This window comes from Puma concolor, chromosome D1, assembly GCF_028749965.1.
Source record: "Puma concolor isolate L17-30 chromosome D1, mPumCon1.1.hap2, whole genome shotgun sequence".
NCBI classification, from domain to species: Eukaryota; Metazoa; Chordata; class Mammalia; order Carnivora; family Felidae; genus Puma; species Puma concolor.
The window spans coordinates 64,621,721-64,645,475 of NC_141676.1; the positions used below are offsets into that span (position 1 = coordinate 64,621,721).

At 36.3% G+C, this 23,755-nt stretch overlaps 1 protein-coding gene across 11 annotated transcripts in view; it reads right to left on the reverse strand.

Annotated features, from left to right (window-relative positions):
- TENM4 (teneurin transmembrane protein 4) overlaps positions 1-23,755 on the reverse strand; it is a 2,941,751-nt gene that overhangs the window by 2,075,459 nt on the left and 842,537 nt on the right. The gene's annotated exons all lie outside the window — the stretch shown is intronic.

Here is a 23,755-nt window from a genome sequence, read left to right on the forward strand (position 1 = left end):
TTTCTATTGTTTGGAGTCATCCTGTTTGTGCCTGTTTGATAAGCCACCCCTGAAACTGAACACATCCCTAACACTTTCTTCCTCATTCATTCATTCAACTAATTTTACTCAAGGCTGACTCCATGCCAGATCATGTACTTGCTTGCTTTCCTCCTACTCCTCTGCCAATCAGTACAGTCCCTCAGGAGAGGAACTTTATCATCATATTCTCCAGAGCCTACACAATTACACACACAGAAGAGGTTGCTAATAAATACTTGTTGATTAAATGCCACTCTTGATCTTTCATAGTGAGCTTTTTTTAACATTGCTTTTATCTCCCAGTAAAGAGTGCTGTTCAAAGAGAATTGAATGTTGAGAGAATAAGAAGCTGTCTTTTAATGACAATCACAAATCTATCCAAAGTAAACAACAGAATATGTGCATTTTAAACAAACATCTTAGATTTTTGTTGCTGGTGGTGCTGTTCTCATCAACTATGCAAATAAAATCCCATTTCTCTTTGATTGTCTGAATGTTCTTTACGTCATCAACATAAAAACAGCCAAATGGACTTCCACTGAACTTGAAGGGTTTGGGAAGGCCTGAGAAACAGTAAGTATAATGGATCAACTCTGAAGTCAAAACACTTGAGCCTGAATTCCTACTTAGCCACTCCTTAGGTGTAACCTTAAGGAAGCATTAGGTCTCTCAAGTCTGTAGTTTCTCAGCTATAAAATGTGATTACTAAGTACACACCAGATATCTTACATATGTGAGGATTCAAATATACACTAGATGTTTAATACAGTGTCTTAGATAGAGTGAATGCTCAATAAAGTAATTTGCTTTAGTCCTACTGTATTATTCTCGTTATTAATACCACGTCTATATTTATGGTTACAAAATCTTGGTGCAAGTCCTTTAGAAACTCTTACTACTTCAGTAGGATAAAATATGTAAGATCTTAGAGAAAATAAGAGATCATTTACTTATATATACTCAACATGTGATCATTTCAAAAAATGAGGACCAAAAGAAAGATTGCTTTTTCCTTCAAAAAGAAGTCAGTCTAGCTAAGTATCTTGGTCATCATTCAAATAACTTTAAAAATTTTAAGTCTCTAATAGCACTGAGGGGAGTGGTTGTCCATGTGAATACACAGCTGAATCAGAAAGAATTGCCTACCAAAAACACTCATGGTTACATAGGAAGATAGATACAATTGCAGGATTCATTGACTCCCTATTTCCCATGGAAAACTGTTACAACTCCTTTGCTAAGTACACAAGACACTTTATGTTCTCATTTCCTGCTCACTGATATATATGGAGTTACAGTTCCCACATTACATTTCATTTTTTACTGGTTCTGCTTTCCCTATGTGTTTTTTTTTCTCATTTGCTGCCTTCTTTAGATGGATTCTATTTATAAAATTTCATTTTTTTCTCTGTCTTGGTTGGAAAAATATAAATTTTATTTCTATTCTTTTTGAGGTTAACTTTTATATTTTAACATGAACATTTAAAGTTTAAAATTGATAGCCACAGCATCCTCTGGAAAAATTGAAGGGTATGATAATATTTCAGTCTAATTATTACTACCTCCTCCATTTTAGATATCTTTTCCTTTATGTTGGTTCTAAATTTTGTCCCCATCCAATGAAATATTTTTTATTATTTTATACAATCAGTTTCAGTTAAGTCACTGAGTTTCTTTGCTCACAATTTCTCTTTGTGTCTCATATATTTTCCTGGAATTATTCATCCAGAATGCATTCATTAAATTGAATTTAAAAATATAGCCTTTAGAATTGATTTATTGTAAGTGTTGTGGGTGGGAAATGCTATTTTTGTTTGCCCAAAATTATTTTGATTTTATTCTTATTCTTGAATAATACTTTAGCCTGCGAACCTTTTTACTTCTTGGAACCTCTGTGGATCCCATTTTCCTCTTCTCACTTCCACTATTGTGAACGGGAAGTCAAATTTAAGACTATCATTTTATCTTAAGTGATCCTACTCTTCTGTTGATTAATTTTAAGATATTTTATTTATGTCTGGTGTATTGCAGTTTCCTTACCATATATCCTGTTATGCATTTATTTTTATTCTGCTTATGATTTATCGGGTCTTCCTAGAAGTCAAATTTCATGTCTTTAATCAGTTTTGAAAACTATCCACCATTATCACTCGAGCTATTACCTCTTCCCACTCTATTTCCCACTTCTGGAACTCCAATAAAACATATGTTAGACCATTTCCTTCTGTCTTGCATGTCTCTTAACTATTCTTAGTCTCTGTACCTTTGATCTTTGTGCTACATTCTGTGTGATTCTTTTCAATCTCTTCTCTGTATTTCGTAACTCTCACTTTAGTTGTTGTTGTTATTGTTGTTTTCTATTCTGTTGATTTACTCATCCATCCAATCTCTTCTGTTTGTTTATGCTGACTCTTACTCTTTTTTCTTCTGTTTTGCAATTTCTATTGTGAGTTTATATTCACATTGTGTTTCATTTGTAAGAATTAAAAAAATAAGATCTGTAGAAATAAAAAGATAAAGTTATGTCCCTCTAGATAAATTTTACTTTTGATTTGTTAGTTTCCATCCTGTTTCCAATCTGGCAACTCTTATTGGACTCATCAGCTTATAATCTGGAGGTCTCAGAAGAGCTATAAACTTCAACCCTACATATGAATCGGGTCACAATTTCTAATGAGAATAAAAAAATTCCAAAGCCTAGGCTAAGACATAAATAAAATGTTTATTTTATTTCCTTTTGCTGATTTAAGAGGTATTTAGCCATTCAACCAATATATAGGGCTGTCTTAAAGATTAAATGCTATAATGATAAAAAAAAATCTTGGTATACTAATAGTAGTTATAGTAACAGCAGCAATAATAGTTATGAGCTTTGCCGTTTATGATTAAATCAGAATAGTAGGTAATTTTTAGTCTTTGTATAGTTAAGTACAAATTCTTGCATATATTAGAAACTTAGCACGTTTTTTTGTCAAAACAATGAGAAAATAAATGTATAAATTAAAAATTTCTACATGTCTTAATGTAGTGGTTTTTAAAATATTGTTGGCTACTAAGTGTTTTTTCCTGTGTGTGTGCGTATGTGTGTGTGTGTGTGTGTGTGTGTGTGTGTGTGTGTTTCAAAAAAAAAACAACAACTGCTCATTGGATAATCCCACTCTCTCCATACTCCTCAAGGTGGAAAAGTAAAGTATGTTTTTGTGTTCCTAGAGGAGGTCAATATATTAGTGCTTACCACATACATTACTTTCACTCACCAGGAGACAGAAGGTAGATAATTACATCAGTGTAGACAGGTCTCTGAATTGAGAAGACTAACCCTAAAGCGGTGGGTGGGATGCCAGATACTTACATTTTAACATGGAGGGACTGATATGAATCAGAACCGTCTTTCAACCTAACTCTGAAGACTTTTTAGGAGACGTGCGTGAAGTTTCCACAGTGTTAAACATTGGCCATAACTGCTTTCCTATCAGTCACCAACTTGCCTCTAAAAAAGACACACTAGCTTGATGCTTATTAAACTCTTAGGTTGTATTGGTGAATATTTCACAATTTTCAATTGTGACTAGTAATTCTAAAACCATATGTTCACATCTGTTTGGAGTGTATTTGTTTTTGTAGTGTAGTTGTCATTTTTATAACTGTTTTTTCTTTTGTTCACTGAAATCAGTTAATTGTTATATTAAAGGCATTATCACCACCATTTTTGTAACACCAATTTGATGCCCACAAGGTAACCTTCTTGCTAACCTCTTGGTTACCTACTAAATAAGTAATCAGGTGTTCTGTTATTTTATCCTCACAAAACTCAAAGTAGGCATTCCTACTAATTTTCTTCTTTTTCCTTTTTGCTTTGTTTTGTTTTAATAAGAGCTTTGGAGTCCAAAGAATAGAGGTTAGTAGCCCAAAGAAAGACTCAACAACTCCTAGTTCACCCTGTGACCTCCAGGTACCTTTCATTTCAAAATCTTTCAATTTCTGACAACAAATTTTCCAAATGAAATCCTATGAAACTTACATGTAGCAAACAATCTGGTCTGAAAGGAATTGGCATTAAAATTGATGCAATATTTCTATTATAAATCAATTTCTTTGGACTGGATGGTACAATTGTATAACTGACAGAGAACATAAGATCCTAGAATACATGTTGATGTTTTACAGAAACTATTAACAACGAGCCTCCCCAAAGTTTTCCTTATCTTTCTTGAAAGATTTGAAACTTTCCTACTGCAATATTTTTCATAAGCTAGATAAGTATCTTTTAACTCCACTATGTTTAAACGCATATCAATGAACTGAATGAGTGTAGTTGTAATTGTCATAATAGGTTTATCTCATTTGCTTTCGCTTGTTTATCACTCCAGAGAAGGAAATGTCATTAACCCACACTATGTTTAACAGACAGGTTCAAATATCTGTTTCTGTATCTCTTTGTTGACATCCTTCCCTTATTTTCACTGTAGCCTATCCTTCATCATGAGTTTTAAAATTAACTTACACTCTTCTTGCATCAACCCTGTACAAATTTGCAGAAGGCAGTCCATGCCACATCAGCAGTCCTTGACTTTCAGGGGATGGGGACTAGATATCTGTTGAATGGAAGGAAATTCCCCTGCAGAGTGAGACTTGGGGCTTCCTACTTTTAGGCTAGTGATTCTTTAAATATGTCATGACTCAATAAGTAATTAGCACCAACTTGGATTTTACCTCACATTAACCGGGTCTAAATTGATAGAGCCAGACTTGATGAGACTCCCACCCCTCAACTAATTTCAGTGCTTTATAAATTGTATTTTTTTTTTTAATTTTTTTTTTCAACGTTTATTTATTTTTGGGACAGAGAGAGACAGAGCATGAACGGGGGAGGGGCAGAGAGAGAGGGAGACACAGAATCGGAAACAGGCTCCAGGCTCCGAGCCATCAGCCCAGAGCCTGACGCGGGGCTCGAACTCACGGACCGCGAGATCGTGACCTGGCTGAAGTCGGACGCTTAACCGACTGCGCCACCCAGGCGCCCCTAAATTGTATTTTGAAAATACAGTTCTGATCCTCATACTTACCTGCTCTTAAACTTCCCATGGTTCCCCGTTACTGAGAGAACCAGATGCTGAAACCACATTCTATCATCCCCAAACATCCCCTGCAAGTAGAAGTCACTAAAATTCTACGTGGGAAAATAAAGGGTGTGAAAAATTTTAACAGGTTATCAAGATATGGGCTTATGCACTTTCCCCCTCACATCTATATATAACCTACAAAATAATTCTAGAAACTCAGAAATTGTGTTGAATCTAACTGTCTCATTTCTCTCCCCTGTCTCTGTTGCTACTACCACTGTTTTAATTCAGGGCCTCATTAGATCTCATGTGGACTACTTCAAGACCAACCCCACTCACTTTCCTGAATCTTGCTGCTTTAGCTCCACTCTATCTCTTTCTCTCTAGCCAATCGGATCTTTGTAGCAGAAATATGGATCGTGTCCTCCGCCTCCTTATCCTGTCTGTTAGTCTGTCTATGACCTGAAGCTGTACCTTTGTCTCCAGAACCTAGCATGCTCCTTCTCTACTCTCAAGCTCCTGCTGTACCAAATCTCTTTAGGCAACCTGTTAACTGACCTCATTGCTCTCTCATATGTGTAGAATGATCCCCTCTGCTTATTTATCAGGAAAACTCCTATTTACTGTTGAAAGTCCTGCTCTGATCATTATCTCATCTTTGAAGTTTTCATTATTGCTTTCTGTCAAAACTGAATTAGTCACTCCTTCCTCTGAACAATTTCTATATTTCAAATGTAATTTTCCCTATGCTCATATCTCATAGTAACTCATGGCATTAGGATTATTACCAATTATTAGTCTAATTTTTCCATCTTATAAGTCTTCAAGCCAAGAAAAACCAAAAGATTTTTCTGAGTTCTGCTATATATCAGAACTTGTAATGGCGAAATAGCGTAACTAGACAGAAAAAACCCCTGCCCTTCCTGACATGATAGACTAGTGACTGTATCACTCTTCTTTGTTACTGTGAGACAGAGAAAGCACAAAGATATATCTGTTAAATAAACAAATAGAGAAACTGTTTTGTTAAATAAATGGATATGGTATCAACCATGAAGAGAATTCAATCTCATTTTTTGAAACCAATTTAATTATTTTTTATTGGATTTGGCCAGCATTTTCAGAAGCTGAATAGCAAAGGATGGCAATGCCATCTTTAAGCCAAAGTACTAAAGGAGAGATAATCACCCGTCTGAAGACTGTAATGTGTTCTTAGATATAAAAGGCAGACAGGAAGACATGCCTCCGGGTATCTTACCCATCCTGCATGGAGCTCTCCAGAGGTGAGTTCACATAATTCTACAGACTCTATTATAGCCATGTCTAGACTTGCCTTGAATAGCTCCAATAATAGCAAATCCCTCACCTCCCATCACAAGTTGTTCCATTAACAATTGTAAATTTTTTAGCAACTGAGAAAAAAAAATATCGTGTGTGTACATATAGAATTTCTACAACAACTTGATGTTTCAGTTTTCTTGGTAAGACTATTCTTTTTTTTTTTTAAGTGGATTTCCAGTATTTTAAATGACAAGGAAAGAAGGTATTTCTTCTGTTTTTGACAAAATAACAACACTATGGAGGAACTAGAGTTCACCTAATCCAACATCACTGTTTCCATATAGGGTACTGGAGTCCAGGGACAAACACAAGCTAGCCAAGGTGAGTTGGGTATTTCATGGATAAGCCAGAACTAAAACCTAGATCTCCTATCTCCCACATACCCATTCCACTGTACCATCTCATCTAAGAGCTTAATCTGACCAAGATTTCACCTAGTTTTTTGTCTCTGTTACATTTTATCAATTCCATATAAATATAAAAATTATTTTATAATTGTTTTTTGACAAACTAAAATTCATTCATTTCCTTTATCCCCTGCCCCATTGCCCCTGCAGCCTGAACCAGGCACACTGTGATCACCAATATAGCCCTTCCCATTACCCTACACTGAGAAGAAATTTTCTGTCTCTGCCTGGTTCCTGGAGAATTTGTGATGTGGACTGCCAAAATGGGTTTGAAAGGACAGACTCTGAGAATCAGAGGGGAAAGGAAATATTAAGGGAATACAATTACACTAATGGATAGAAACCTAGAAAGAAGGGAGGGGCAGAGACTAGGAGATACCTTTTGACTCAGAGAAGAAGGACTTTGGGTTCCAGAGAGTGGGGATGGAGACAGGTCAAGTGATGCTCCAGATGGTGCTGAACGTAAGAGTTTTAAAAAGAAAGAGACATCTGGGATTATGGCTGAAACCCCCTTTATCAACTAATGAAGAGTGATATTTTGTTACTGTTATCATTAGAACTGTTAGAGCTGTTTCAATAAATGTGGCCTGACAATAAAACTTGTGGCTTTATTAGGGCTAAAATAAACAATGTAAGAATTTCTACACAAGTAGGTTTAAATGCATTTAAGAGTATTAGGTTCTAGACCAGATTTTGTCAAACTGTGGCTCAGTTTGAATAACCTGTGAACTAAGAATGGATTTGTACGTGTTGATAAGGGTTGCAACAACAACAACAACAACAACAACAAAAACAAGAAAATAGCAACCGTCAGGCTCTGGCCCTTCATAGAAAATGGTTGCTGACTCTTGCTCTAGACAAAGGGCAAAGTAGGCCCTTTCAAATTCTGCTAAAAATTTGGATTTGAAGCTATCCCTTGAAAAAGAGACAGAACTGTTGTCAGATGCAAAAGTAGGGACTCCTGTCAATCTATCCCGTGTGAGATAATCAGGAGTGGTTAGAGATGAAAAGGCAGGCCCTATCCTTGCTCCGTGAAGAGACTGGAATGCAGAGACCATGAGGACCTTGCAACTACCCTGCAGAGGCTGACAGGCTAAGGAGAGAAGATTCAACATGAAATGTCTCATTAAGTTTAAGAGCCATTTATTGAATAAGAGTCATGGTAAGATTCTCTTATCAGTAGTAGCAGTATAAGGACCACCAAAGCTTGGGGTTTAAGTTAATATCTTTTAATAAATTACATGTCTTCAACAGACATCAGTGTCTTCATTCATAAAATGGAAATAAAATTGATAGCTCTTTTATAATATCAAGATAAACATTAAATTAAGTTACATATTAACTATCAACCTTTCACATGACCTAGCCCAGATGAAGTGATAAATAGAAATAATTAAATTATAGATATTTCATTTTTTCATGTGACTTTAAAAACAAAATTCCAGCTCTTACAGCCAGGTTGCTGACAATTGAAATCTTTCAGAGAGCTTGGTGAGATAGCTGAAAAGCAAATGCTAAGATATTTTAATGCACAGGAGATATGGGACATTTAGTTTCCTCCCAAAGTAGGTTCAGGTGCCCAGGTGGAAAAGAAAGGCAATTACTATCCACTTATTCCTTTTCTATGGAAAAAATAAAAGTCCCTCATCCCTTGCCTGACAGCTCAGCTCCTTCCCGATATGTCATCTTCCAATTATACAAGTGACACACTTGGTTCTGTCACCAAGTCACAAAATTGCCCACCCAGACATGTACCCCAATGGTATATTCTTAAGCTCAATTTATGGCCAGTCACTATGCTACTCATATATGGCTTACTATGCCTAAAGAGTAGATGTTATGGTTATCCTGACATTTAACTAGGAGGGAAGAGTACAATTCCTAGCAGGAATCAGGGACAATATTAATTATAGTAAGTAACTATTACTTCCATTATCACCAGTGTAAGTAGTGAATGTAACTATTACTTCCATTATCACCAGTGTAAGTAGTGAATGGATACGTATATAATGCTTTCAAACACCTTGCTCTTTGGGTCTTCCTCACAGCTCCATTCCTAGTTAATCAGCACCTAATGTGCAGGGAGTCCCCAAAGGACAAGGGGTCGTTATGGGGTTAATATGTCTGTGGTGTTTAATACTTGGTAAATAGACAAACAAAACACAGAGAACATAATAAACACGAAGCTGGAAGATTAATAGTTTGCATTAAAAGCTTTATCAAAACCCCCTCTGCCCTTCAAAATATCTAGGTACCATACGCAGGGGTCATTTAGTAATTTTGTGGTTTGTTTTGTTTTTTAATTTTTTTTTCAACGTTTATTTATTTTTGGGACAGAGAGAGACAGAGCATGAACGGGGGAGGGGCAGAGAGAGAGGGGGACACAGAATTGGAAACAGGCTCCAGGCTCTGAGCCATCAGCCTAGAGCCCGACGCGGGGCTCGAACTCACGGACCGCGAGATCGTGACCTGGCTGAAGTCGGACGCTTAACCGACTGCGCCACCCAGGCGCCCCAGTAATTTTGTTTTTAATAAATGACTAAAAGAGTCTTATACCAGCTATGAGGAAAAGATGATCTGGATATCTTAGCATAATTCTATTTTATTAATACCTATATTTGAGGAAAAGCTGAAATAGGATTTGTTACACCAAACTCCCTGACAGCATAACGTTATTTATACGGGTAGGTATGGGTAAGTGAGTTAATGTTGCAGTATTTTTAAAAGCCAGCTGTTCCCCAAGCAAGAAAATAACTGGCTGTCGTAAATGATCAATTGTGTAAAAAGGTCCAAGCTTTGCAAATTTCCACACAAGATATTCAGAGAAATTCTCCACCTACCTAAATAAGCTCATTCCAGCAACCAAATTGTGGGACTGAGAGCTTTGGTTTCACGCTCAGAGATATGTTTTCGTTACCCCAGAGTGTCACTAAATTGGAAATGTCACAACCCTTGGGGGCACATGAAAAATGCATATTATTTCACATCTGTTTTTCACTTGATCCCAATGGACCTGATATTTCTCCAAATTGCTATGTGGAAAAACCAATTTAATTTGATTGAGGAATGAACAGAAACTTACAAGTAAAGTGGAATACTTGCTTTAAGGTTAAAGTGGAAAACTTTGCTTTGTATTGTTATTGCTGAGAAATGCTTCTAGGAGTATTGTTTTTGTTTTAAAAAACTTCTTTACTTGTACTGATGCAACTCTAACTCAGCTCTTTAAGATCTAGGTCAAGAAGCATTCCAAGATGGCACCCCAAAATATGTATTTTTTTTTCTTTTCTGAAAATATCATGCAGGTATAAACTGCAAAGGTTGATGATATGCTGATTTGAAGGCACGACTCTGTTCTTTGATAGTTGTGTGACCTTGACTAAATTAGTTAATTATTCTGATCCTCAATTTCCTTATATGCAAAATGAGAATAATGAGTGGTCATGAAGATTAAATAAAATAAGGGATATTAACACCTTAGTAAATAGAAATGCCTAAATAGACCCTAAGAAATGCTAATTCTATTCATTTTAAAATACAAATTAAAATTTTAATCCATTGAATTAAGCCTTAGATGATAGAAGATAATGGCTCTTGGTCCTTTCCTGTGATAATTATGTGACTCCCATTTATAAACATTTCTCATATATCCATACTCTTTATGAATCCTAAAGTTTAAAGAATCTGAAAACCATGGTTTTGACTACCAGAACATCAAAAATCACTCCAAATGCAAGGAACATAAAGCATACCAAGACTCTGTTGAAGGGAAACATTGGCGTTCTAAAGGAAGATGGAATATGTCCCAATCCATCAACCCTCTGATCATCCCTACATTCTCCCCACATCTCTCCAGGGAAGGCGTCAGATTAGATTTAGCACAATTCATTCTGGAGAAACGCTGTGTGTGAGCTGATAAGCACACTGAGCGGCAAGAGAGCATTGTCTGTGGCTTTCCCCTAGAGCGCTGGCTATTTATTTCACTTCTACCCCAATCCAGCAAAGACATTTACTAAATTTCGCTTGATGCTGTCATAGGATCCCTTTGAAAAGCACCATTTGCAGCAAACTGAAAAGGTTGGCAGAGGAGGAGCCTTGTGACTAGCTCACAGGGCTGTGTTGGCATGTGTAGGATTTCTTGGGGAAAATTATCCCTTCACCGGGCAATTAAAATCCATCTGGATATTCTGCCAGCTGAAGAATTCACTGAATTCAGTGCCAACTACTATCAGGTATGGATGTCTCAAATTTCCTTTGAATGAGATGGGAATATTCATCCTACAATGATATGTTCCTTTTGAAATGTAGTTAAAAATACAGACTAGGACAAGAGGGTCAGACAATCACAGCATAGTTTACCAGGGGCTCTTCATTGTGTTTGCACATTAACCTCTTTGACTCTGTGGTCAAACTATGGACTCCTTTCTCATAATAATACTTTAAGTGCATAAGACAAGTACATAGCATCTCAAGAAACTAATTAGATTGACATACAATTACAAATATTTATTCAAGCAACAGGTATGATAGCTAGTGCAATTTCAAAATAGTGGTAAGCATAAATGATATCTCAGCATATATACAATAACTTTAATGTGGCATAAAAGTATTTTTATTTCTATTAGTGATAAAGTCAGAAGAATAGCTTACACTAATGGATTTACTGCACACATCCATAAACCAAGGAGATGCTTAAAAATTTTCAGTTAGAGATTAGGAAACTAGTGAATTTCTCCATTCATGGACATAAACCCTCAACTTATAAATATCTACTAGTGAGAAAAACTTTGGTCTTAGAGTGAAAACAACTTAATTAGCAATCTAGTATTGCCGCATTATAAATGTGTGACCCAAGCAAGTCCTTTTAATAACTGTGAGTTATAATTTTCTCAACTCTACTTACAAGAATTTAGTGATAACTGAATGACATCATAATGCCGCCAATAATAATGTGGTCTAATATTTACTGGGCACTTACCATGTATAAGTCATGGTGCTAGTTGCTTTATAGACATTAATTCAAGCAATACAGGGGAGAATTCTTGCATAATTCAAAATTATATCCAAATATATACAAAGGGCTCCTGACTGGAAACCATAGGATATCCATTTTAGCCTAGACTTTGCACAGGGAAAACCTTTAAACCTGCAGAAATTCTTCCCAGTCACCATTGGATATTATACTGACTATAATATTGGTATTATCTCTGCAGGGGAAAGGAACTGCAAGAAATCTACTCAAAACTCCTCATTTTGCTGGATATCACTCTGAGGAATGAAGGAATTTCCCATTGAAATGTGTGAAGTGTCCCACTGTAATCCTCAGGCTCTTGCCTATACTCCTTCCCAAAGTTCTCTCTCAATATAGTTTTACAATGATGGCAGTTGGGATAATCATCAAATTCCTAACCACATAAGCACACTAGTCAGGAAGGACTCCTGACCAGAAAGGATGCCAGTAATAAGCAAAGGACTGTTACAGTTACACTGTTATATATAGTTCTACTGTTATAGTATAATAGTGTTAAGAAATAATTTCAGGGGCACCTAGATGGTTCAGTAAGTTAAGGGTCTAACTCTTGATTTTGGCTCAGGTCATGATCCAGGGTCCTGGGATTGAGCCCAAAGATTCTCTCTCACTCTGCCTCTCTCCCTGCATTATGCTGTCTCTCTCTCTCTCTCTCTCAAATAAATAAGTAAATAAATAAATAGAAAGAAAGAAAGAAAGAAAGAAAGAAAGAAAGAAAGAAAGAAAGAATTTCAGTATCATTTCCAAAGTTTTAAAGCATGGAAATAGAAGGAAATGCCTCAAATTATTTTAATGAAGCAGGCATAACTTGATAACAAACCTAACAATTGTTGGCTTAGGATATTATTCCATAAATATAGGTATATGTCATAATTTATAATATTAATAAATAAGAACAAATATATGGACATTTCTCTCAATGCTAAAAAGTCCTTTGAAAACATATTTATATAGGATAGAATAGGATATATAAATATTTCACTGACATGACAAAGCATCTATCTCAAATTCAAAGATCATATTTAAAAGAGAAAGAGATGAAGAATCCTAAGAACCAAACAATGATATCTATAGTCACAATTACTACTTACTTAGTATTTTTGAAAATATCAATTAACAAATTACATACTGGAAAGGAGCTACAGTATGAACTTGGAAGAAGATAATATATGATTGTTTACTTGGAAACTCAGAATGCCCTGGAAAAACTCCTACTGATAAAAAAAGAATTTTTGTAAAGTTCTAGGTGCAAAATTTTTATACATAAAATAATAGCCTTCATATATGCAAACAACATACAGTTAAAGGACACAGTAAAATAAAATAAAAAAACATTCAGAACACCAATAAAACAGATAAAACTCTTAGAAATAAATCCAACAAGAAGTGTCAAGATCTATACAAAGATAAATATTAAATGCTCCTGAGGAACCCAAAGATGATTAGAACAGATGAAAAGGCATACAGAGAGTCTGACTAGGAAGATTCAATAAATAGTGATGCTTGGTCTCCCTAAGTTATTCCACCAATTCATCATGATACAAACACCACTCAAATTCAACTTTTTCTCTGGTGGGAAGTAAACAAGCTAATTATTATATAAATTTTATATGAAAAAACAATCAAGAATCACTTGGAAAACTGAAAAGAAAATAGATTGGTGTTTAAGGTGTGTAATGCCACCAAATACTGAAACACATTCTATAGCTTCAATGAACAAAGCAATGTGATGCCGGCAAATAATTAAAAACTCAGTGACTCAGATTAGAAAGTCTAGAAATATATTCAAATATGTTTTGGAGTCTGGTGTATGATAAAGTTAATAATTACAAATAAGTAAAGAAAACATGAAGTATTTAGTGAAAGGTTCTACAACAACTTGATAGACAATTGGGTAATTATTAGATCTATGCCTCACTCATAATACCAGATCAAAAGCATCAAACATTTAAAAATATTCTTTTGAGGATGAAACTATAAAGGAATTGATAGAAAACCTAGGATGTTTAAAAATATCAGGTTGAAAAAGGCATTTATGAGAAAATGCAAGACTCAGAATCCATTAAAACATTGTTCAACTGCATAACCGCATGGCAAAAATTACTACACAAAATAAATAGATGAACAGGAACATATTTTCAATCCATCACAGAAAGAAAAAAAAAAAAACACAGACTGTTGGCTTCAACAAGGCTTCAATATATATTCAATAAAGAAAAAAGAAAAAAAAAAGCAAGTAGAATGGGAAAAGGATTATAAGCAGAGAGTTCACACAAAAGAAAATGCAAATGATTTTGAAACACATGGAAAAAGTTCACTTCCAGAAACATTAAAAAAAATCAAATTAGGGGCGCCTGGGTGGCGCAGTCGGTTAAGCATCCGACTTCAGCCAGGTCACGATCTCGCGGTCCGTGAGTTAGAGCCCCGCGTCGGGCTCTAGGCTGATGGCTCAGAGCCTGGAGCCTGTTTCCGATTCTGTGTCTCCCTCTCTCTCTGCCCCTCACCCGTTCATGCTCTGTCTCTCTCTGTCCCAAAAATAAATAAACGTTGGAAAAAAAAATTAAAAAAAAAATCAAATTAAATTACAATGACTTACTTTTAATCTATTGAATTGTCAAAAATAGATAATTTTGATAATTTACATCATTGAGTATATAGGGAAGCAGGCATTCATATTCTTGGTGAGGATGAAATTCATACAACTTCTATAGAGGACAATTTGGGAATATTTACCAAAAAAGAGAAAAATACACATTACTTATATGTAAATTAAATGATATATAGTCATTCAGTGCAATAAGATTCACAATATAAAATGAGATTAGAAAAAGCCTAAATGCCCATCAATAAAAAGCTAGTTAAATTATGGCACTTTAATATCATTGTCTCTTTTAATGTCTAGAGTTCTTACGCACAGTTCAACTATGTTCACTTTTAAATATCTTCAAATTTTTGCATGTTTGCTTAAGAAATAAATCCCACCCCTGGGGTGCCTGGGTGGCTCAGTCAGTTAAGTGTCAGACTTCCACTTAGGTCATTTTTTTGCGGTTTGTGAGTTCGAGCCCTGCATCAGGCTCTGTGCTGACAACTTAAAGCCTGGAGCCTGCTTTGTATTCTGTGTCTCCCTCTCTCTCTGCCCCTCCCCTGTTCGTTCTCTCTCTCTCTCTCTCTCTCTCTCTCTCTCTCTATCTCTATCTCTCTCCAAAAAATAAACATTAAAAATTAAGAAATAAATCCCCCCAATACTTTTAAAGTTATTTAAGTTAAATGACCAGTAACATATCAAATTCTTAAATATATAATGTATTCCATTCAGTTAAAGTAGGTGGCACAAAAAAAATTCAGAAAATAGGTGGCACATATTTAGTGTAACAGATTATAGAAAATTCTAAACTCAAGCTGTAAAAAATACAATCTTATGGGGTAGCTGGGTGGCTCAGTCAGTTCAGCCTCAGACTCTTGATTTCGGCTCAGGTCATGATCTCAGGGTCCTGAGTTCAAGCCCCTTTGTTGGCTCTGCAATCCTGCTCTGTAGATCTTGCTTAAGATTCCTCTCTCTCCCTCTGCCTCTCCTCCACTAACTCTCTTGTGCATGTGCATGTGCTTTGTCTCTCTCTCTCAAAAAAAAAAAAAAATCTTATGGATTGTCATTATTCACTTATTATCTGTTCCTGTCAACATTTACATGTTAGCAGATATGCTTTTCATCTCCTCAGAAGTCTGTATGGGCACTGACGGTAGGAAACTCATGGGAATGGTTCTAAGATAGATCCTAAAGAAACACATGAGCATTATACTCATTTATTTATAGACCCAGTTATAGAGTAAGCAGTAGTTAGGTAGGTGGATAGATTCAGACAAATGAAAGAAGACACATTGAAGGATAGATGGAAAGATGGACAGAGTTATGGACTAAATATGTATATTTTCCCCAAATTCATAAGTTGAGATCTTAACCCACAATGTCATGGAATTAGGAAGTGGGGCCTTTAGGAGATGATAAGGACATAAGGGTGGAACCCTCATGAATGAGATAGTATTTTTGTAAAGGGGACCCTCAAGAGTTCTCTCATCCCTTCCATTATGTGAAGATACAGCAAAGAGATGGACTGTGAACCAGGAAGTGGACACTTTCCAGACACCAAATCTGCTGGTGCCATGATCTTGGACTACCCATCCTCCAGAGCTGTGAGAAGTAATGTTTGCTTTTAAAAGACCCAGTCTATATTATCTTGTTATAGCAGTCTGAACATACTAAGATAGATGATAGAGATAGAGATAGAGATAGAGAGTCCATCTCTAATTAGCTCTGCTTCTACATCATTGTCACCCCCAACCACAAGCACATACAAGCACACAAGCACATTTGTGCACACACACACACACACACACACACACACATATACACTCCTGCCTTCCCTTCAAAAATGACACCATCTGTTGAGTCAGAGTCTTACTATAAAAAACAAAAAGTCTTACAGCATGAGTTTAAAATCAGAGTGGAACTTTCCCCTAAGACAGTATTTTTCAAAAAGCAGGTTTCAAATAAGTGGATCCTAAAATCAATTTAGTGGGTTATAAACAATATTCTATTTGAATAAAATAAAGCAGAAGAGAACACAGAACACTGGCATGCATAAAATGGATTTAAATATTGTTTCATGGCAATTTTGTTTTAATTTTAATTGTAATTTCATATATACATACATATGCAAATATATATATATTTACAGATATATATACATATATATATATATATGAATGAGCTGGTTTTGACATAAAATATATTACTTAAAGTGGAACAAGATAAAAAAGTCAAAAATATGTGAAAATTATTGCCAGAATTTAGACACCAAAAAGCAGATGGAAGGATTTAATCTTCAATCTAGATAAGAAATCATTTTCCAGGGCTTTGCAAATTACATCGCAGCTATAGCAATTAATATTTACACTATATTTACTAAATGTTTTTACATTCATCTTTCAATTGATCTTCTAAACCATTCCTTTTAATGTAGATGAAACAACGGAGACTTAGTAGAATTGAGTGTCTTTTCCAAGTTTATTCAGCTAAGAATCTACGAAGCAGAATTGGGAATCCAGCCCAGGCTGAATCCGACACCTTCTTGATGGTGGAAGCCAATTTATTCCTTTATTTTTTCACTCATTCAAAAAAAAAAAAAAAAAAAAAAAAAAAAAGGTTTACTGCATAGTCTTGGGCTCCAGGCATAGTGCTGTATACAGGGAATGTACTGAAGGGCAAAACAGACATGGCTCCATTAAAGTGGAGTCATGTGAGTGTTAGCTTCACAGTCTCACATCCATAGGCTTGGCAAGTGACAAAATGTGACTGGGCCTCAATGAAGTTTAACTTCTCCCTGAATAATGATCTCACTGATGCTTGAGAAAATTAAGATGCCGATACAAAAGTAGGGATTTGTCACTACACAGATGCGGGTTTGAATCCTCACTTCTTTTTCCACCTGGCGTGTCTTTGACATAGGCCAAAGTAATTCTCAAATTCAGCTTCCTCATCTGATAATGGAGATTATAACATCTGAATTCCAGGATTGTTAGAAGGATTAGAAATAATACATAAAAAAGGCCTGGCACCTCACTGCCATTATTATTAGCTATTACTGTCAGTGCATCCAAACAAATTTGAAGAATACTTGCTTAAAACATAGAGACTTGGAGAACCATACATAAACGTTAACAGTGATAGATATGAAGACTCCCTAATAAGTGCCTGTCAAGTCTCTTGCGTGTGTAAATGCCAATTTGTAGTCCTTGGCAAATATAAATATAAAATCTGTCTACTAATAATGTGTTTAATGAGGACAATAAAAGCAACACAGCACAGAGAAAATTGAAAGCTCAACATTCTCATCAGTGCCAAAGCATTTCATCTGTTCCATCTACCAGTGTCTGTAAAGCCAAGCTAGCCTACTTTTGAAAATTCTCCTGATTTGATACTAACTAGTCCTACTTAAGACTTAAGACAGCCATGCTTAAAATGTTCTCCCCAAGAAAATGATGAATCACAACTGCCAAAGCTTAACGCTATTTGGCAATAGTCTTTTTGAAGTTTCCTATAAACATTTACCCTGACCCTTGATACCCTTCCATTCTTTAGAATTCGGCATCCCCAGGGTAAAGATGGCAGATTATGAGGAATTAGGTAGTAGTTATAGGATGTAGCTTCACTGAAAAGAAAGAGTGTCATTTTTCAGTAATAAAAATTCTATGAATGTGTCTAGGGCAAAAACCTACAGTTACTTTGGGAAAGGTTTATGTAAGATCTGACATTTCAAAATGAGGCATCAAATATTCTTGGCTGCTTAATTTTTGCAAGCTGGGACTCTTGTGCTTTTGAAAGGGGGAAAAAAAAAGGACGAACATTTAGACTCTCTTCTCTTCTTTTCTGCCAACCCAATCCAGACTGAATGGGTTCCCTGAGCAAAGGCTTTTCATGACATTAAAGTGAAGGACTTAAGAAAGCAAAGAGATAAGGTTATTTTATCCATGTTAACCATACCAAGCCTTGGGAGAAAAGCAAATGGCTCACACTGGGGAAAGATCTGGATTCTTCCATTCTACATCACTGGAAGGGTTAATTTACTAGATGCTATAAAATGGCCCAAAATTACATTCAGGCATATTCATTTATTCTTCTGTGCTCTCCCCACCTTCTCCCACCCCCTCATCCCCCATCCCAGCCCAAGCCATTAACTTCATTCCAAGACTGAACTAAGGAATGTTCAGAATTCAGCCTTTAGACTTACTGATGGTTACAGGGTGACTCCACATTAAAAGTGTCACATTTCCAGAGCCAGAACCATTTCTAAGCTAGTGCCTCTCTTCTCTCATGTCCCACAGAAACTGACTTCTCTTCCTAGAGAAGGCTTCCCCCAGACTCTAACCCTATGTGATCCAAAGACCTTCCAATGCATTTAAAGGAAAAAGATAACAATTTAGACTTTAGACAAGGGCAAACTGGCAGACAAAACATCACAAATATGGTGGTAAAATAGATTATTTTAAAGAGAAATACATTCTCTAGTAAAATAATCTCTAATGCTTTTGTTTACAAGGGGAATAGAAATAATTACGCTTAATTTGTAGCTGGTTGATGTTTGTACTATTATCTGGGGAAGAATACAGCGTTCAGAAAGAAGACCAAGTGAGTCGCCCTCAGGGTCTCCCTGACCTAAAGGTGCCTTTTCATCACTAAGAAAAACCCTCCCCTATCTTGCCAACCCAAGATATTTCTTTACAGAGAAAGGAATTCCTCACACACACCCTGTATCCTGCCAGCCCAGTTGTACCCCTCCCACCTTTTATAGCCTTTGGTTCTCAGAGCTAGAGTGGATTTCAGTTCTCACCTGATCTAGCTCACCTGTTCAATCCTACCTGACTCTGATCCAGAGTCAAGGCCACGATGTGGTCCTCCCCACGTCTTCCAACTTTACAGTCAAAGTTTCTCCCCTTCCTTTCCAAGCAGATAAAATACAGAATCAAGAAAATAATTGAGTCCCATGCCCATGGTCTATGCTGGAGACCCGAGGATTTCCAAGATACAAATGAAGGAGGAAGTCAGAGGGGAGTCAAAAATGTGGAGAGGGCAGGAGAATAAGGGAAAAGAGGAGTTAAAGTAATTCAGGCCTTCATACAGGAAAGGAGTAGTGTGGGGGCCATACTATGGCACAGTCTTTGAAGAGCTGAGAAGGTCAGTCCCACATTGGTAGATGCTATATAGATTTGAGTTGGCTAGACTAGTCTTTGCATGGCATTTTCCATAACTCCTTCCCCCCACAACTCCACTCATCCCTCCACCAACTAAGTAATTTAGATCCTATTTCTATAAACCTAAGATAGATAGATAGATAGATAGATAGATAGATAGATAGATAGGTAGATAGATAGACTTATTGATTACTTTATTTGAGGGTTTCCATAGTTGTACATGCTGGTGTACTATTCTATACTCACCAGCAGGCATCCAGCATCCATTCAGCATAAGTGACAGTTAAGATAAACCAATCAATTGATCAATTGATCTAAAATCCCCAACCCATTTCTATACCTCCGAACCTCACCTCCCAAGAAGCCTCATGCCTGGCTTCGCAGGTAGTAATCACAGAAACTATGTGAAAACTATTAACTTTCATAAGCCAGAGCTTTTCAACCTTAGCTATTCATTAGTGACACCTGAAGAGCTTATTTAACAAAACCATCCTGCAGCCTCACAATAAGAACGAAATTTCTAGTTAGGACCCATGAATCAATACTTACTGATATTCTCCAAGCTGATTCCAACATGTGGTCAAGACTGAGAACTACTGCTTCAAATCAGTTGTCCTCAAATTTAAGTGCTGCATGAGAATTACCTGGAAGTCTTCCTAAACAGGATGACTGGACCCGCCCACCCTAAAGTTCCTTATTTAGTAGGTTTGGGGTGGAGCATGGTGTTCGCATTTCTCAAGAATATACAGCTGTTAATGCTGCTGGTCTGGTATCACATGATTGTGTTAGAGAAATAACTTGGCAGTTGTGGTTAGTGGATGCGGGAGAGGGATGTAAGCCAGTCATACTAATATATGACCCATTAATTGATAACACAACTCATTCAACATAATGAATAAGAGATATATCCCAAAGGTAAAGAGTGAAGGTTTTGGTTTCAGACACAGGGAAGATGAAATGACTCCAGAACATAATTTATAGAATGTCAGTAAAAGATTTCCTTACAGAGAAAGTTATATAAGAATGAGGGAAGTCTGTGCTACAGCATATTGATCCTTTAGTATATGAAGGTGACCACAGTGGCATCCACTCCACTGTAACATGAAATAAATTAATTTGGAGATTTCAAGTGAGTCTGGAAGGGATAATAAAGGTGAAAGTTTTTTTTGTTGTTGTTGTTTTTTGTTTTTTTGTTTTTTTGTTTTTTTTTTTTTTTTGAGAGGGAGAACAGGGGAGGGAGACAAAGGGAGAGAGAGAGAATTCCAAGCAGGCTCCATGTTCAGCACCAGCAGAGAGCCCAACACAGGACTCAATCTCATGACCCAGGGATTATGACCTGAGCCGAAATCAAGAGTCAGATGCTCAACCGACTGAGCCATACAAACACCCCAAGAGATTTCATTTATTAAACCAAAGAAGAAAATGCTGATTAGGAGGGAAAAAATATTTTTAAGGCAAAGAACATTTACTTAAAAGGCTTCCACCATTCAAACAAAGGTTAAAAGATAATATTAGGCTGAACCTTTAAACTTGCCAATACTAAATGTTTTTGACCTACAGAAATGACAGTTTATTATGGTTCAACCTACACTAATAATTTCAGAAACAAAGTATGGTGTGTTTCCTTGGAATCAGGTGAAAGTTATTAGTCTGAAGCTGCATGAGCAAAAACATCTCATCCAGTTTTGTCCCTGCTGACCCTGGCAAGTTCCTATGCCTGGGATAGGGTAAGTAGTGTACTTAATAAATGTTGGTTGCATCGATAAATGATCTTAAAATAAAGTGTTTTCAGAGCATTTGAAAACCCTAAATATGTACATCTGGAGCCTGAATTTGCTTTGATCTTTCATTTTCTGTGCCAGGTTGTTAATGTTTGAAACTTATTTTTTCTATTTTAATCAATTCCCCTGCGAAGTCACCTGTTGGACCATGGCCTGTACATAACTATTGTCTAGACATGAACCAGGATGTACTTTGCCCTTTCAACCCCTTCCATCCTTCAGAACTGAATCATTATTTCACTGTTACACTCGCAATCGCTGTTCAATAAAGCTTCCAGTGGACCCCCTTTCACCTTTGCCAGATTTCTAGTTTCTTGCTTGAATGTCCTTCATCTTTTCAAATTGTCCTTTGGCTGTATTCAATACTTAAGTGACTATTACTTCACAATGCATGCGCCGTAACCCCAATTTTCCATTCGTTGGAGTTTATTTTCTGAGGAAAATTGCACTTCATTACAGATCTATTCATCTGTGAGTTGGGGGGAATATAGTATTATTCCAGTCTAAAATGGGTCACTTTTTTTTTCTCCTTTTGCTTGAGTAGGGAATGGGAAAATAAGTTTGGGCTCTTTTGTAGTTGATTTGGCAAGGATACTTAATCAAAACTATTAGGGTCATGGCAATTCCTCAATGCCAAGACAGAATATATATTACTTATGAAACATAAACAAAGGGCCATACTGAAAATGCTAGTGCACTATAACTCACAGCAGGTAAAAAACCCAAAAAACAAAAACATATGTGATTCAAAGAACTCATAGTTGTGCATAACAACACTATCTAGCTCAACATGCTAGTCCCTCACTGACCAAAACAAAGGTGATATAAAAAAAGAGCTTGTATATTAAATGTTTATGTACCAAATCATATCTTGTTATACAAAACAAATAGCCAAAAATTAAAGAATGCATTTAAACAGCATTGTACAGTTTATAAGGAGCTTTAATATAAGTCATTGGACTCTCTTTAAAAAAATAAATAAAACCTGTGAAGGAGAAAAGCCAAATGGCAACATGTCCACATATTATGACAAGGGTAGGCTACAGAATGTGCCTAGTTTCACACAATAAATATAGTTGCAGAAATTAGTTATTAACTTAAGATTCTGTTCTAAAATTCAATGTTGTTTTCTCCATTTCAGGCTGTCAACATCCATAGTTTAACCTTTGATTTTATTTATTAGGCTGGTTTTGAGTTATCTTTCTTTTAGTTGGGTATCTTTCCTATTGATTTGGTTATATTTCCTACAAATTATCCTTATATGATCTGTATCAAGATATGAATCAGTGAGTGGCATGATTTTGTCTCTTTTGACATTTTAGTTTTACAGAAAGGGGATCCCACAGAGTTCTGGTCAAAGACAAATATGTTGCCTTTATATTCTGTATGTGTAACTCTCAAGAGACAGAATGGAGACATGGCCCAGTTTCCCTGACACTGTAATGAAGATTGTCTACTCTAGAGGCCATGGGTTTATAATGGGGGATCTCGTACTCAATTATTTGCTTTTTAAACTGTATATCTTTAGCTGGGGGGTGAGCATGGCCTGAATGCTTCACCACATATTCAAACTTAGGCTGGGGATTAACAGAAAAAGCAACAGGCTAGGTTTAGAGTAAATTTATCATTTTGCAATGTTTCACTTGGCATGCAAAGTTATCTGCAATGAGGCCTTTGCCTCTACTTCCAAATTGGTTATGTTATCATTGTCTCTGCTGTCTTTAGGTCTCCTTGAAAGCAAAAAAGGAAGAATGAGGTTAGAGCCACAGTGGCCTTAACCAGGTCTCCAGAGAATTATTCAAGTAGTATAAACAGCACAAACATCAACACAGCTAAACTTCTCAAACTGTTTTTCCAAAGTCCATCTCAAATTTCACCTCTTTTAGGTAGTAACCCTACCCTTTCCTGGGGAAAATGACTTAATGTGTTTCTCAGGATTTAAGTTTGGCTTGTCATACTTATTATAAGCAACTGCTATGCTCTGGACCCTGTACTTGGTACTAGCACTTTGCTCCTACGTTTATTATAGTATTTATTTTTCAAACATCTTAATGTATTTGTTTTCCTGCCTGTCTCCATAGCTAAACTGTGAACTGGTTGAAGCAGACCCCATGTCTTACTTGCCTGTATATTTCACCACAAGGGCCTTCCAGAGTTCCCAGGACCAAGCAACCCCTGTGGCAACCACAGTAGAAATAAGACACTGGGTCTTAGTGTATGCCATCCAAGCACTCATGATCTAGTTATGGGAGTGGATAAGAAAATTTTCAGGCATCACCCTTCAGAGAAGTCTGTGATATAGGTAAACACGACTGTAAGAAATTTCCACCCCAGTTAGGAAGCAGGGTGTCTTTCTTGGTAGAATCAAAT